The following is a 16868-nucleotide window of genomic DNA, read 5'->3' as shown; positions in this document are numbered from 1 at the left end:
GTAGTGTCCGTATTTAATGAGAATCCGCAATTTCACCTCTTCTGTAGGACACGTCCAAGTCCATCCTTCCATGCCCTTTTCCCTCCCTCCACATCTGCAAGCAAGCACTGAAGAGTATGCTTTCCCCACTTGCATTTTTCACTCTGCTCCCATCACTCTGACCCAAGCTGCTGTCATTTCCTGTCTGAAACACTTTAGTTTTCTGCCCCAGTCTATTCTAAACACAGCACCTACAGTAATCTTTCCAAAACGCAAGTCTAATCATGACACTTCCTTTGCTGAAAGCCTTTTAAAAGTTTTGCACTTTTTAGGATGAAAACTGAACTTCTTAAAGAGGACGTGTCTGATCTGGCTCCTGCCTAGCACTCTCCAGAATTTCTCAGAACTCTAGCCCGAGAAACCCCCAGAGGATGCCCCTTTTGTCTGCAATGTTAAGCATAACCTTCTCCCCCTTCATACATTCACATTCCTTTACCTCTTTACCTCCCATTCCTCAGTCAGGCTGTCTGGAGCATCTAGACTAGTTCAGATTGCCTGTTGGCATTGTTATATAGCTCCTGATATTTTCCTTCATCATACTTTACAAAGTCTGCATGAATACACTTATTTGGATAATTACTTTTTTATGCTATTCTCTCCTATGAGACTACTAGTTACATAAGGGCAGAAACTATACTTGTCATATTCACCTCTGCATTTGCAATGCCTAACAGCATCTGGCAAATGTAGGGGCACAAGTAATATTTGTTTAATGAGTGAGAAATAAGTATATGTTTGGATGCATCAATAAATGGATGAAAGCAATGTGATCCTTATCTCTCTTCCCCTGAAATAGTTTTCAGTGTCCCAATAGATTTGCAGGGATCTCATGGTCTGCACCTAGAAAAACTTGTCTGTGCCTCAGTTCCAGAGTTGTCCATCCTTTCCTGGGATCTTCACCTGAATATGGCTAGACAGTGTAATATGAGCTACGTGATGTTGCTAAAGCTGAGACATGTCATTTGTAGGCTAGACTTGCAGGTCTCCTGTGACAATACGTACACCTAAAAGGAACCAACAAGGTAACTCCTCTTTGCTGGGGTTAAATAGTAGCAAATGAATGCCAGAATCTTCTGCTTCACAAGGAGAATACTCTGGTGTTATATAAGGTGTCTAGGATCCAGAGCCAGAAAGACCTGTCTTTATGATGAAGATGATAAAAGTAGCTGCCCTTTTTTAAAGAATAAAATGAGACAAAATATCGAAAGTAATTATCACCGTACCAGGCACAAAAATATTATCAATTCTTTCTTACTTCTAACCTCCCTTCCCAATGCACATATCTGCATCCAGACATTACACAGCTCAAAACAAGTGACAGATATTTCTACATTTCACTTGCAACTTGATAGTGAAAGAGGTGGGCTCAGTAGGTTCAATCATGTGTGAGCTACTCTGGGCATCACATCTGACCTTATAAGAAATTATTATTCATTGGATTATGACATCATAGGCAGTTTTGTCACACAAGACACCTGGGAAATCTACCAGTTGAAATGTGATCTTGGTGATCATCCAGAATTGGCAATATGCAAACCAGTCTCTCTCTCTTCTCCTGGAAGTTTGTCAGCGGCCAGACTTGAGTCCTGGCCAGGAACTATCCCTACCAACCTATGATAGATCCAGCAAGATGACTCTGAGAAGCCATGGGGATGTGCCTCAGTTTCCCGCTCCTTCTCAGAAGCCAACGGCATGCCTAAGGTTTCCTATTAATTTTTTACCTATAGGCTTTTGGCATGTCCTTAAGAGCCTCTCGACTTGGCAAGCCTTTGTTGGAATTAAATATGTCGTTTTAAGTGTTTGTGTTTATTTTATTTATTTTTTTAATCTTTTTTTATTATTATGTTATGTTAATCACCATACATTACATCATTAGTTTTTGATGTAGTGTTCCATGATTCGTTGTTTGCGTATAACACCCAGTGTTCCGTGCAGAACGAGCCCTCCTTTGCGTGTATTTTAAAGACTAAGAGGAACATGTAAACTCTTCTTTCTCTCTTTTGTTTATTTACTTTTTAAAATTGTTTATTTAAATTCAATTTAGTTAACATATAGTGTATTTTTAGTTTTGGGGTAGAATTTAGTGATTCATTAGTTGCATATAATACCCAGTGTTCATTACATCAAGTGTTTTTTTTCTCTTTTAGCTGCAAATCAATGGCAGAGAACAAATGTGCTTAAACATATTTTAATTTTTTTTCCAAGAGAAAGTACCTTCTGTGGTTGTTGTTACTTCCTGGATAGCGTCTGAGACGCAGTTATGCTTGGGCTATCACTTTACCCTTACACTCTAAGGAGATTCTACGTATTAAAAAAATATATAAGCTGGGGCCCCTGGGTGGCTTAGTTGGTTAAGCGTTCGACTCTTGCTTTTGGCTTAGGTCATGATCTCAGGGTCATGAGATCGAGCTCCACCTCGGGCTCTGTGCTGAGTGCTCCACCTGCTTAGGATTCTCTCCCTCCCTCTCTCTCTGCCCCTCGTCCCCACTCTCTTTCTCTCTCTCTCAAAAAATTAAATTAAATTAAAATTTAAAAAAAATATATAAGCATGACAAGTAATAAGATGAACAAGTTCATTAGGGGGAGTACTTCCTGGTATAGGACAAAAAGAACTAGAAAATGTTTAAATTGGTGAATGTATTTGACTAAATAGTGACCTTCCTAAGAATTGCAGAAATACATCTCTATCTTACCACTAGAAATTCCCAATAAGACCTCTAGTTACTAAAATTTAAATTAAATTTTAAAATGAAACTTCGAATCATAAAGTTACAAATCAATAGACCTTAAAACTATTCATTTAAATTTACACTTCTATTTCATACCAACTTTTTTTTTCATTTTATGAACAAGGATTTCTTTGCCATACATTTTTCAATAAGGGCTATTTCATGGGAAGAACACTGACCTTGGGTTTCTAACCAAGTTTTGTATAGGAAAACTTCTAAACTGAGTTAATTCTTTTTCAAAATAAAGTTGAACTCCGAGCCTACATGGCATACTAAGAAAGTGGTTAATACTAACTCTGAATCTCAAAGCATTAGAGAAAATTTTGTATACATGGTGGGGTGGTTTACTCTGAGGACTTATAAGACCTTAGGGATGAAATATGAATGCTGATTCTTAAATATTTTTTGACATAAAATCTCAAATAAACAGATCTTAAAAAAACACAATCTTTCTACTTAAGGGCTATTTTTAATCATTGCAAGCCTCAACAAGCATGATATTTTTAAACTAGGAAGCTGGAAAAAAATTTTATTTTTAAATTGTCCTCTGTGAGTTTATTTTCCTCATAGCTGCTTCTCTTGGGTACATCTAAGTGAGTTTTTTTTTTGTTTTTTTTTTTGTCCCTAGGCTCATATAGAAGACTGTGGTGCAACAGAAGTTTGGTGTGGGGAGTGGTAAAATGTCATAGGCTGAATATGTATTTATAAGCACATGCACAGTAGTTTAACTCTCTGACGTGGAGACTTACAGTGGTAATATCCATATGTAGAAAACAAAAACATCAGAACTGAGGCTGGCCAGGAGATACTAGCTCTTTCCCGTGACAACATTTCATATTCCCAATGTTTTTACAGGAAGCTATATGAGAGAGAAACAGGTTCAAGAACAATTTTCAAAACTGATAATAGAACTTACTTGTCATTAGTGAATTAACATGATTTAGAGATTTAAGATGGTTTATACTGGAGTCTTTCACAAAAAATGAGCAGCTAATAGATAAAGATATCAGATGATAGTTTTAGAACAGAATACTACCTTTGTTTTACAAATCAAAGCATTTAAATCTACATTTTGACTGCTACTGGTTCATTAATATATTAAAAGATGGTAAAATACTTCAGACTTAAGATGTTGCCCATAATAATGAAATTTATTGTGTCACTCATACAGAGACTCATAAATGCTTAAAGAAAGGGTTTCTAAACATATGATTAATGCTCTTAAAAAAATGGCTAACATCCTGTACTTTGTTGGTGCTGTTCTTCTGGTTATTGTTTTCCAATAACATCATTTCAGTGAGAGAAGAACTACAAATGGGAAAGCTAAATAATGTCCTCATATTGATTAGATCAACGATATGTTCAACCATCAGTCAGGATATTGGTTGTATTCTCAGACTTTGGAATGAATGGATTAAAAAAAAAAAAAAAAACAAACCTGTCTTAGCATAGCTTACTGTCTGTCTGGGGAGATAGGCAACAAAACAGAACAAAATAACACACGATACGTAAGTCTGTGAAATAGTTAATGAAATAATGAGAATTGTTTACAAACTTGGAAAGCTCTGTAAAATTTTGGCTATAATCAGAATGAAATTGAGAGCCACTGGTTTAGATGGGGAACAGTGAGCAATGACAATATATGTTTTATGTATCAGTTTAGAAGCAGGGACAAACTCAAAAAGTATTATGGAGTTTAACAAAAGTTGATTATTGGAAATGAGGCATGATGGGGAGAGAACACTCGTGTTTGTGATATTGATATTGAATGGGTTAGGACAGACAGCATTTAGGCAGCAACATAGGCTTAATTTTAGAAATTAACATTGCAGTTGACTTTGTAGATATTTCTGGTATGTAGGAACAGGGATGGAAAACATGCTTTATCTTGCATGCCAACACAGGTTATTAGTAATGGGGGCCTGGATCATACACTGAATAGGAGTCTGAGATTAAATTAGAATTCAGAGGAAAAACTTATCTTTTGTAATATCTCTCATTTCTATAGCTGAGTTTCAGTTCTGATATAGCTGAAAATTTTCCTTATAGACTGTTATGAGCTGAATTTTGTTGTCTCAAGATTGATATGCTAAAGTCCTAACCCCTAATACCTCAAAATGTGATTGTTTTTGGAGATAGGGTCTTTAAAGAGGTAATGAAGTTAAAATGACAGATACACGTAAGTATCAATAAAACTAATTCTTTGCACTTATAATGTTATGCAACTTTTAATCAAGAGTGGGTATAATTTTCCATTTTTCACTTGAACACATATTTCCCATATTGCTAATGAGAGTTTTACTTGGGTACATTATACTTCATTTTCAATTCTTTAGGGATATATATTTAATATACAGAGACACAGCTCAGGAAATTTATGCAACTCAACAACTAGTGGAGTCTAATCTTTAAATACACAGATTTGTCAATGATTTACACAGCAAACACACGGGGTCATGTAAACATATTTGCCACTGCCTGGCAAGATATTTATTATGAATACTTGGAAGAATTTGAAGAAAAGGACCATTAGGAGACACATCCTGCCAAAAGAATTGCTTCTTCCTAACCTCACAGATGAGACACAGAGGTTTCCAAGAGCCAGACTATGAATAGCTCTATTCTATTAAAGAAGGAAGAAGGCTTCTTCATTATGGCCTGCACCTTTCCGTTTTTCATAACTTCTTATATAGAAAACAGTTCACTGCTAAATAAGACTGGGAAAAAAACCTCTAGTTTCTATATGGTTTTTCCTCCAACAATGTCTTAAATAATTTAGCAAATGCAGTAGTAAATTTAGGGTTGCTGTTATTATCTATCTATCTATCTACCTATCAATCTATCTATCTATATTTTTAAGTTTTTAAACTTATACAGTAGGTCATTTCTTGAAATGCAGAAGACTGTTAATAAAAATGTCCCTAGGGATTTTGTAAAGAGACATTCAAAACATATAATTCAATATGATTGTTAAAGTCTGGGGCTTTCCAAAAGGGGATCTTAGGGTTTATCCTATGCCATTCTTATTAGAGTATTACAAAGGAGTTTCTGCCCAGTGTGCTTGAGCCTGCTGTGTATCCCTGAGCATTATAAAGCATCCCAGAATGACCAGCCAATCAGATAGGTAGATTTTAGAACATTGTAAATCCATAATTTTACCTTCAAAAATGTTACTAAATGTTCAAAGATTGTTCAACTTTAACTTTGACCTGAATCGCTTATAAATAACTTAGAAGAAATATTTTCCAATTAATTTTATTTGAATAAATTTTAATTTTCTCATTTCATGCTTCCGTCTCCTATTTTAAGAGCAATGCAATTTGTGGGCTATTTTAATTTATGACTCTTCAGGCAGAAAGTCCTATTCAAGATTCAGTATTATCATATTAACATTTATTTGAATATTATGGCAGAAGATTATGGATTATCTTCTTTGGTAGGTCAAATTGGATATAACCAGAAGACTCAAATTTGCTTGCCCACTGACTTAAGTACTGGATGTTTACCAGTACTTAAGGTACTCATTAGGGATTTGATAGGTCCACTTAACCCAAAAGTTGTTGCATATATCAATCTCTTTGATACCATATAAGAAGAATAAAATTTTTATATATAAAATGCTTAGATATTTTTAAAGTCCTAAGTTTTTAGAGCTACTCAATACATTGTTTTCAGCAATGTTCTCATAGACAAGATGTCCTAGTCTTTCCAATCAGTACACAAGAAAATATGGTAGTATTTGGAGTTCAAAACATGTAGTCTTTATTTACACATAGCAATAAATGCATGAATTTAAGACCAAGTAACAATTACTTTGATTTTATTTTTATTCATTCTCATGTTAGTTAGTAAATGAGCTCTTGCTATGTGACATTATTATTACATGAATAACAGGTTAGTAAACATGAATAAGACAGAATCTCTGAACTTAAGAACATACTGAGGGAACAGAAATGCAGATAAGTAAATATGAGACAGTTGGGTATGAAATCATAGAGATTTGTAAGAGTACAAAAGGGGGATAGTTAAGAGAGGGGGATGGGAGGAAGGGTTCACTGATACTTGATGGGACTATTTCACTTAGCATAACGTCCTCCAGGTTTATCCTTGTAAGGGGCAGGATCTCCTTCCTTTTTATGGCTGAATGATATCCCATTATAAATATGTCACATTTTCTCTATCTATTCATCTGTTGACAGATGGTTATTTCCATACCTTGAATTTTGTGAATAATGTTGCAATGAACATGTGCAGATATCTCTTCTAGATACTGAGTTCATTTCCTTTGAACACATGCCCCAAAATGGAATTCCTGGATCATATGATAAGTCTATTTTTAATTTTTTTAAGGATTTTCATACTGTTTTTCATAATGGCTATAAAGCCAAACACAGAAAGACGAATACTGTATGATCTAACTTATATGTGGAATCTAAGACAGTTGAACTCACGGAAACAGAGACTAGAAGGGTGGCTGCCAAGGGCTGTGGGGGTGGGGAAATGAGAAGATTTAGGTCAAAGGGTACAATAATAAAACCGTATTGCATACTTGAAATTTGCTAAGAATAGGTCTTAAGTGTTTCTACCACACATACACAAAAAGTAATTATGTGAGTTGACAAATGTATTAGTAGCTTGAATGTGGCAATTATTTCACAATGTATAGGTGTATCAAGTCATCATGTTGTATGCCTCAAATATATACAATTTTAATTTCTCAGTTATATCTCAATAAAGCTGGAAATATTCTAACAAAATAATACTTAACGGGATCTGTGACACCTTAGTTTGTACTATATGAGTCCCATAAAAAATCACTGGCAAGATCTTTCTCTACACATACACAAAGAAAATATGGAAGAACATCTTTATAATATTGTATTTGGGGAAGCCTTTCTAAACAAGACAGATATTTGAAAATACATAAAGTATATGACTGATAGGTTTGAGTGCAGCAAACTGTAAAATGTTGTACACCAAAACAGCAAACAGATGAATATCTGCAATATATAAGCAAATGATTGACATTCATAATATACAAAGTATGTTTACAAGTCAATAAAAAGAAACACCCAATCCAACAGAAAAATGGATAAAGAATATAATCATTCAAGACAAGCCCAAACTACAAATGGTTAATGAATATATATATGACTATTATCAATTACGCTAATATTTTGATGAAGGTAAATGAGAGCAATAAATATTTCCTCTTATTAGATTTGTAAAATTTAAAATGAATGAGACTATCTAGGGGTTAATAGGTGTGAAAGGAAATAGATACTCTTACCCACTATTGGTGAGAGTATAAACTATTGTCTTTTTAATGGGAAAAAAATTGATCTATAAAATTTCATAAAACACCTATTTTGATGGAACTATTCCTCTTCTAAAAATCTACCCTTCAGACATACTGGCTCATAGTACAAAGATATTTTTACAAAAAGTTCACTGAAGCCTATTGTACTAAAGAAAGATTTGGAAAACATAAATGTCTGCCAATCAAGGATCAGTTAAATAAATAATCAGTTAAATAAATAATGATTTATGAAGAAAGTGATTTATGTCTTATTTATGAATTTCATACAAAACTTAAAAATAATGAAGGAAATCTGTAATTATAATATTTTAAATATCATCATGACCTATTAATGGAAAGGAAAAATAAACCACAAGGGAATACATACAGAATAATTCCACTTATATGCATTTAAAAATAAAAACCTAACCATTTAAAACTGAATATGTGTGCCTGTATGTGTCTAGGATGTGTGTGTTCTGTGTGCATGTGGATGGGGTTGTGGGGTGTGAGTGTGTGCACAGACAAATTTCCAGGGGTATTTCCCCTAATATATTCAGCAATAATTCCTAACTTTGAGGAAGGAATTTGGAATAGCTTATAACTATTGCCACTGCTTTTAAACCATTTGAAATTTGTACACTGAGCATATATTTAGGTATTTCTTTTGTAATTCTAAATTATATATATATATATAAAATGGTGCTTTTCTCTTATCACATTAAGCTCTGGGAAAGAAGGAACAGCAAACATTTCCTGAAACTGGGAAAACCTAAATAAACTCTTAAAACTCTTAAAAAGAAGTGAAATTAAATAATGAAAAAAAATAGGGGAGCAGGATACTTTCTGGTTATAAAAGTAAAGATTTCAATTTTGGAAAGAAAAAGATACAAGGAGAAAGAGATAGAATCAAAAATTTTAAAATAAAGTATAATTAAAAGTTTTTTTTCATTTTTTCTTCATTTCTTTTTTCTTTTGAACAGTGACTAGGTATCACTTTAATAAGCATGAATAAGTTAGTAAGGGAATGAAGAAAGGTTTTCCCAACAGAGGAGATTCATGTGGAAATTTGCAATTAAGCAAAATAATGTCTTAGAAAAAGAGGCAATTTTATGGCCATATGCTAAATGGGTTTTAGCAAATTGTATATACCACATGTAAGGTAATATATATAAGACAATCATCTATTCCATTAAAATTAATCACTGGGTTTATTAACCACACAGTTTATTCTGCCAAAGGACACGCTTATAGAAATTCCACTTCAGTATCATAAATCAGTTGTTATCCAAAGTACTGAAATGGAATAAGACTTCTGTTTTATAATAATATGAACATGAAGTATATCTTTATTAAGTCTGGTTATGGATCTCCACAACTTACAACAGCTGTAGATTTATTTCAACCAGTGAAATATATTATATTTTTTCAGTATAAAAACTACATGTCTATAGACAAATGAGAATAGTATAGAGTATTGGCTATGCTCACATGGGGTTTTTACTGAGTTTTTCCATGTAGATTATGAAAAAATTATATAAAACAGCAACATTGCAATAGTTAATCAAACTAAAGGCAAGTAAACTTTCTCTATTTAACTCTGAACATGCAATGGCCACTAACGTATATTTAAATTCTTTCAGGCTGTGTTACTGACTGTTAATCTTACAATTGGGAAAATAGTCCTGGCCTTATTTTATGAATAGTGTGCTTCCTAATTAACCTATTTCGGGAGGCGGGGCGGTGGTCCAGTGACTTTGTATCTTAACAACTTCATAATAATACATCGAATACTAAAACCCAAATGAGAAAGAACTTAAAGTTCCTAAGCTACGCACTGCTGGGTGTCGAATATCCCCAGATGCTGGCAGTCGCTCTACAAGCGTGCAGGGCAGTGTGTGGAGTGGTTGCGGTGTGGACTGTGGAAGCAGGCTGCGTGGAATTCTGGCTCTGAAACGTGGGAGCTCCCTGACTCTGGGCGCGCACCTTTGCGAGACCCCGCTTCCACATCTCTCAAATAGTATGATGATAATGATAGAACCTGTGGCTGTTGTGAGGATTAAAGAAATCTGAATCTTTATTAGAAAGGGCTCAAAACGTCGCTCAGCACCTACCAAGTACTATTGATGTGGTTTTGTTTGCTTTAATCTTTTACATCTATAATCAGAATGGTCTCAGGTAGAGCTGCTCGAGTTGTTGGCAGCATCACCGTGACGATAGAAGAATGGCTCAGATGTCCCCAAGAGGGCTTTTTCTAACTTTCCGGAAAGGCCCAAGTTCAGCCTGAAGCTTTACTTTTTTCAGATACAAATAATTTGCAAATGCCTGGAACATGGGAAGTATTCCATAACTTCTTGTTGAATAAATCCTTGGAAGGTTGATCTGGTGAGTGCCGGTAGGAATGAGTGACCTCTGCAGGATGTTTTAGCAGGAAAAACAGGCTCCCCTTAAGGGACTGATCTAACCAGAAGTCACTGAAGGAAAAGAGAGTGAAAATGGTGAGGCGAAGGACTGAAAGATATATATATTTTTTCTTTGTAGTTTAATTTACAACTCCTTCTGACTGTAGAATGACACAAACGAACAGTCTTTGCTTTTCTCTTGATTCCAATTCTGCTCTGTCGTTGGGATCCTCTCCAGTTACATATAGCTGGAAATCTGATATCTCATAGGTTTGTCTGAAAGTAATTATGTGAACCAAAATATGTAAATCTAGGACTTTTGAAATAAATTTGAAATACCCAATAGATTATGCACCCTGTCACCTTTATTTATTTGAGTATAGCTGACACACAACGTTACATTTGTTTCTGGTGTACAACATAGGGATTCAACTTCTCTCTACATTATGCTCAGCACAGGTGTAGCTTCCATCTGTCACCACACAACGCTTTTATACAATCATTGACTATGTTCCTTACTCTGTGTGTTCTAGTCTTGTGACTTATTCATTCCATAATTGGAAGCCTGTATCTCTCTCTCCCCTTCACCTATTTTGCCCACCCCCTACCCCTTCCCTCTGGCTGCCATCAGTGTGCTCTCTGTATTTCTGGGTCTGGTTCTGCTTTAAAGCTACAACAGAGATACAAGAATACATAAGAAAGACTAATGACTATTTTTATATATCATTTAAAATGTAAAATTCATTTTCAGCAATTAGCATAAAGAATACATAGTGAAGAATAGCTAATCTTCTGTTTCAGAAAATATTCAAGTATACATATATATTTTGGACACTTATTAGAACTTTTAGAGGAAACTAATAAAACAACCAATACAGGGAGTGGTAATTCTGTTTTGTTTTGTTTTGTTTTCATTATTACTCACAGTAAACAAAAAAGTCAAATTCAATAACATAAATTTGAATTTTCCCCTTTCCATACTTGTTAACATTTTGAAAAACTGCAGTAATGAAAAAAAAAAAACATTCTCATCGAATTATAAATAACAGCAGAACGACATCCATCTGTCTGTAGAAGGAACTCTCAGGTGGCCACCTGAAAACATCCTTGGTTGGGGAAAAGGTGAGTGGACACAGAAGCTGAATAAAACAAAATCAAGACTACCTCTTAGTATATAGTAAGCTTATTATGAGTTATAGGATTTCCTGTAAGGACACCAATCACTAATTTCACAAAGATAAGGATTCAAGATTTGGGAAGGAGATGATAGTGGAGAATGAGGTAGGGAGTCTATTCCTTACTGGCACACAAAGCATAGTCTAGCATTATTTATAAGGCTTTTTATTAAAAAGATTTGACTTTTTAAAAATACTTTAAATTTTTAGAGCAGTTTTAGGTTCACAGCAAAATTGAGGGGAAGGTACTGAAATTTCTTAATGTACTTCCTACCCTCCACATACGTGGCCTCCCCCATTATGAATGCCCCCCCCCCCAGAGGGACATGAAGACCTTCCTAACACTTTTTTTTTTTTTTTTTTTTAAAGATTTTATTTATTTATTTGACAGAGAGAGAGAGACAGCGAGAGCAGGAACACAAGCAGGGGGAGTGGGAGAGGGAGAAGCAGGCTTCCCGCCGAGCAGGGAGCCCGATGTGGGACTCGATCCCAGGACCCTGGGATCATGACCTGAGCCGAAGGCAGACGCTTAACGACTGAGCCACCCAGGCGCCCTTCCTAACACTTTTTGATTGCCTGTTGCGAAAGCAGTTCAAACCCCTGCAATTTCAACATATTTTGCATGAAAATTTGGTGAAGCATTTCATGAAGTATTAGAGCAAAAATAAGCATCATCAATGTTCTTTCACTGCTTAACTAGGTAATTTGGTTTAGAGCAAGTAATTAAGTTTATTTAATATGATTAGTTTAAAAAAACTTTGCTGTATTTTTCTTATAATTAAATCATTCTCTAAATGCTAGCAGCATTTCTTCCATTTGTTCCCATGTTGATAATTTCTAATATATTAAATGCTTGGTTAAATTAATTAAAATGTTAATACTTCCTATGATGTCTATAGAAATTGCTCCACATTATTTAATTGTACTTTAATTTTCAAAAGGCCTAAACATTTCCATAACATGGTATCTTATCTATTTGTACACACACACACACACACACACACACACACAAATTCATTTCAAATACAAGTAATTTGTTAGACAACCTTGAGCCATCTGAAACTCAAGAAAGTAAAAAAAGGTCTTACAGTAATTGGTAAATGTCATAGTATTCAGGCATTATATCTTTTGCCCTATAATTATAAAGGAGTCCTCAGGCCTTCTCTCAGATAATTTTGCCTTTATTTTCTCACACTTCTACCTGAATTGATTAATCCAAAATTGAGTAAAATAGATAAATATAAAAGGTCAGCTTCATTGACACTAACAAGAACTGATAACTGAAAGCCTAAGAATGAGGAGAAAGACTTCAAAACTATGAGAAGGATAGATTTCTTCTGCAATTTCATATGGGCTGAAAGAAAGAGCTATTAATATCGGTGTTTAAAAAAATCCTAAACTTACAACTAGATCACAGAGTATAATAACCAAGGTTCATTCTAAAGCTCTGAATTATAAAGAAAAGGTTAATTATGTTCTCTGTATTTTGTTTAAAAAGGAGGTAATATATAACATTAGATTTTCAGCCAATGATTTTTCATACATGTAAGCAAAAAAGTGTTGTCCCTTAAAATTCAACTATTTGGAACATTATTTGCATTACTTTTAGATCTCTTCATTCTCCAATATTCTTGGATAACAGATTTTCTTGCATATTCGCTCATTGCCCTTTTCAAAATGGTTTGCCAAGATCCTAAGACATTCAATGCCACAGTCACCCCATAGAAGCTAGATTACTGGACTTATCACAAAGGCCAATGCTGTTTGTAAGTCCTGGGATACTGATTATTTTTTCTTAACAGAAAAAGCTGCAAAACTCAAATCTTTGCCTGTAGAGCCAAAGCCTGAGCCAGAGTTGTGTCAGCAACCATTAGCCCACGAAGAACGATAAAATAGAAGTAAAACCGGAATGGAAAAAGACAAGAAAGTACATAGAAAGGACAGAAAATAAAATGGTTCGATACAACAATATCTCAGTTATATTTTAATAGCCATTACAGCTTCCTGGCACCTAAGCGCTGTAATCACAGGATCAATGCTATGTAAATAATATATATAGCCATTTGTTTGAACAGATACGAGTCAAACTGTATATGGGATAGAGATGGAAATTAATCAATATTATTAAAAGGACTTTATTTTATTTTATGTTAAGTAATTATTTAGTTAAGATAACTAAAAGCAAAATCGGCAGCTGGATCTGGAGACTGGATTTTAATCTGTAAAGATCTTTAATAAAATCTTTGAGAAAGACAGAAAAAAAAAAAAGCAAAGTCGTACAAAATAATTCTTTTTGTATGTTTACCTAAAGATTATTTAATAGTATCTTCTTTCCCTTCAAAGGAGGTATTTACTATTTCTCTTGTCCTTCCCTATGGCATTTATCAGTGCCATAAACACAAGGGCCAGTCAGCAAAAATCATACACAAAGCTTTGTTACTTTCTCCTCACCAATGATCAAGTTATTCCGTAGCATAAAATCTTTTCCAAGGACTACCAAGAAGATATTATAAAAAGGGACTGTTTGACTTGAGAAAAATAGTATTAGTTCAATAAACATTTGCTGAGCTCGTCCCATGTGCCAGGGCCATCATAGATGCTGAATAGAGCAAAAGAAAAATCACAGTACTTGGCTTCAAGGAGCTCACAGTCTTGGGAAGAGGAGAGACATGGAAATGATTAATTATAATATCATGTGGTAAGTGTACATGCTCCAGACATAGAAGAGGAAGTGAAAACTCATCCTGAGAGAGGAAATTGGGGAGGGGGGAGGGCTTTCTGAACCCTGAGTCTTAAGATCCTAAAGAGTGAGTAGTATCTAGCCAGAGGTAATGGTTATGTTTCAAGGTAATAAAATAATAAGAAAACTTACAGAGGTAACATTCACAGAGCACAGCATAGGAGATAAAATCTTAGCAATGTGGAATTGCTGAGCATAAAACAGAAGTCAGGAAGGGATGAGAGGTGAGGTTAAGTAGGAGGTTGGGGTCCATATATGATGGATCTTGTTAAGGAGCTTGGGTTTTATTTTAGAGGATCTACAAAGTAGGGGAGAGGGAATCAGGTCAGGGTTTTAAAGTAATATAATACAGCAGCATTATTCACAAGAGCCAAGAGATAGAAACAACCCAAGTCCATCAACAAATGGATAAACAAAATGTGGCATATACACACAGTGGAATATTATTCATCCTTAAAAAGGAAGGGAATTCTGACACATGTTAAAACATGGGTGAACCTTGAAAACATTATAGTAAGTAAAATAAGGCTGACACAGAAGGACAGACATTGTATAACTCCACTGGTATAAGGGACCTAAACTAGTCAAACTCATAGAGACAGAAAGTAGAACAGTGGTTGCCAGGGCCTGGGGCCGGGAGGAATGTGGAGTTAGTGTTTAATGGGGACAGAGTTTCAGTTTGGGAAGATGACAAAGTTCTGGAGATGGATGGTGGTCATGGTTGCACAACAACATGAATGTACTTAATGCCACTGAATTGTATACTTAAAAATAGTTAACATGGTAAATGTTATATTATGTATATTTTGTCACAATAAAAATAACATAGTAATATTATATATATATATATATATATGTATATTTTCCCCCTTAAATAGTTGTTTATTGGCAGTGAGCCGGAAGGAGCAATGGAGTTAGCATATACAGAAAATACCGCACACCAATGTCACGTGGGAGGCAAATGTGATGGGAAAGCCTGGAGCCCCAAGTGAGGTCCTCTCTTCAAGAATGAATATGGGACAGGGAGGGGCCTGGTGTGCTGAGGGGGCAGCCTTGGAACACTTCCCTTTAGTGGTCATGGTTGGAGATGAAGACAGCCTTGCTGGCTGCAGCCCTGGTCCGCCACGTGAGGTGTACTTTCCTTGGTGCAGGTGAGGCTGTCGGCTAGAGCTAGCTCGACAAACTCCTCCTGGGCAGCCTTCAGGTTCTTCTTCTTTCCACCCCAGGCCTTTACATGGCAGAAGCCTGCAGGGCTCGGCTATAGGAGAAGGTCGGAGCCCAAAGCTTCAGCGGGGAGCACTATTATATTTTAACAGAAGGATTTTAATGTGGGGAATGTTTACATATTAAGTATTCTGGAATGTTACATGAACTTGGATGAGATGAGATTGGAGCCATGGATGCAAGGCAACGAAGTGAAACACACTAGCCTAAGACTCCCTGAAACAGAGCAGTAAGAGTAAGGCTGCAAGGGAGGGTAATGATTTGGGAAATATGGGGCAATGTAATTGGCAGAAAGATTGGCGGGCTTTGGTGATTAACAAGAGCCCCAACTATCTATGCTCCAAAACTTAGCGGCTTAAAACAACAATTTATGATATTTCACAGCTTTGTGGATGTCTTGGTCAGTTCAGGCTTTTATAACAAAGGACTACAGACAGGGTAGCTTCAAAAAGAAACATTTCTTTCTCATAGTTCTCAAGGTTGGGAAGCCTAAGAAACCACAGATTCAGTGTCTGGTGAGACCTTGTCTTCTTGCTGTGTTCTCATGTGGTGGAAAGAGGACTAGGGAGCTTCTCCGTCCTCTTTTATAAGGGCGAACTAGCCCCACTCCTGAAGGATCCACCCTCATGCTTAATCTCCTGCCAAAGTCCCCACCTCCTGATACCATCACACTGAGGTTTGGTTTCAATACAGGAATTTTTTGGGGGGGACACAAATATTCAGTCCATAACAGTGGACCAGGAATTTAGACAGAGCTGAGGTGGTTGATCTTTGGTTCCACATGGCATCAACAGAAGTTGCTCAGTAGGACTCAGCTAGAGGACCGCCTGGGGTGTGGGTGTGGGGCAAAGGTCAAAGTTGACTTTTCTTACAACTCTTGTCATTGGAGTGAACAGTTTTGAAGCTGGACTCATCTGTGACTATCAGCAAGCGGGACTACTCATTGTCTGTCCAGTGTGGTGGCCTTAGGACAGCCAGACTTCTTACATGGCATCTCAGGTTTTCCACGGAGCCTAGGTGGAAGCTGCAAGGCGTCTGACGACTAAGGCTTGGGAGTTAGAAAAAGTCATTTCTGTTGCATTCTATTGGTCAGGCAGGTAGCCAGGGTAGGTTCTGACTCAAGAGAAGGATAATTAGATGGCACCTCAATTTGCAGCTGTCTTTCATCTATCACAACAAGCTTTTGGAGGTGATGAATATAAAATAATCAAGGATGACTCAAATTTTTCTAACATGACTAACTGGGAGTGTTAGTTAACT

General features: G+C 35.8%; 1 protein-coding gene across 5 annotated transcripts in view; it reads right to left on the bottom strand.

Moving 5' to 3' along the window:
- Positions 1-16868, bottom strand: part of TRPC4 (transient receptor potential cation channel subfamily C member 4) — a 192201-nt gene that overhangs the window by 82270 nt on the left and 93063 nt on the right. The gene's annotated exons all lie outside the window — the stretch shown is intronic.

Source organism: Phoca vitulina, unplaced genomic scaffold (assembly GCF_004348235.1).
Source record: "Phoca vitulina isolate PV1807 unplaced genomic scaffold, GSC_HSeal_1.0 scaffold5, whole genome shotgun sequence".
Classification (NCBI taxonomy): domain Eukaryota; kingdom Metazoa; phylum Chordata; class Mammalia; order Carnivora; family Phocidae; genus Phoca; species Phoca vitulina.
This window is presented reverse-complemented; position numbering and strand designations above follow the sequence as displayed.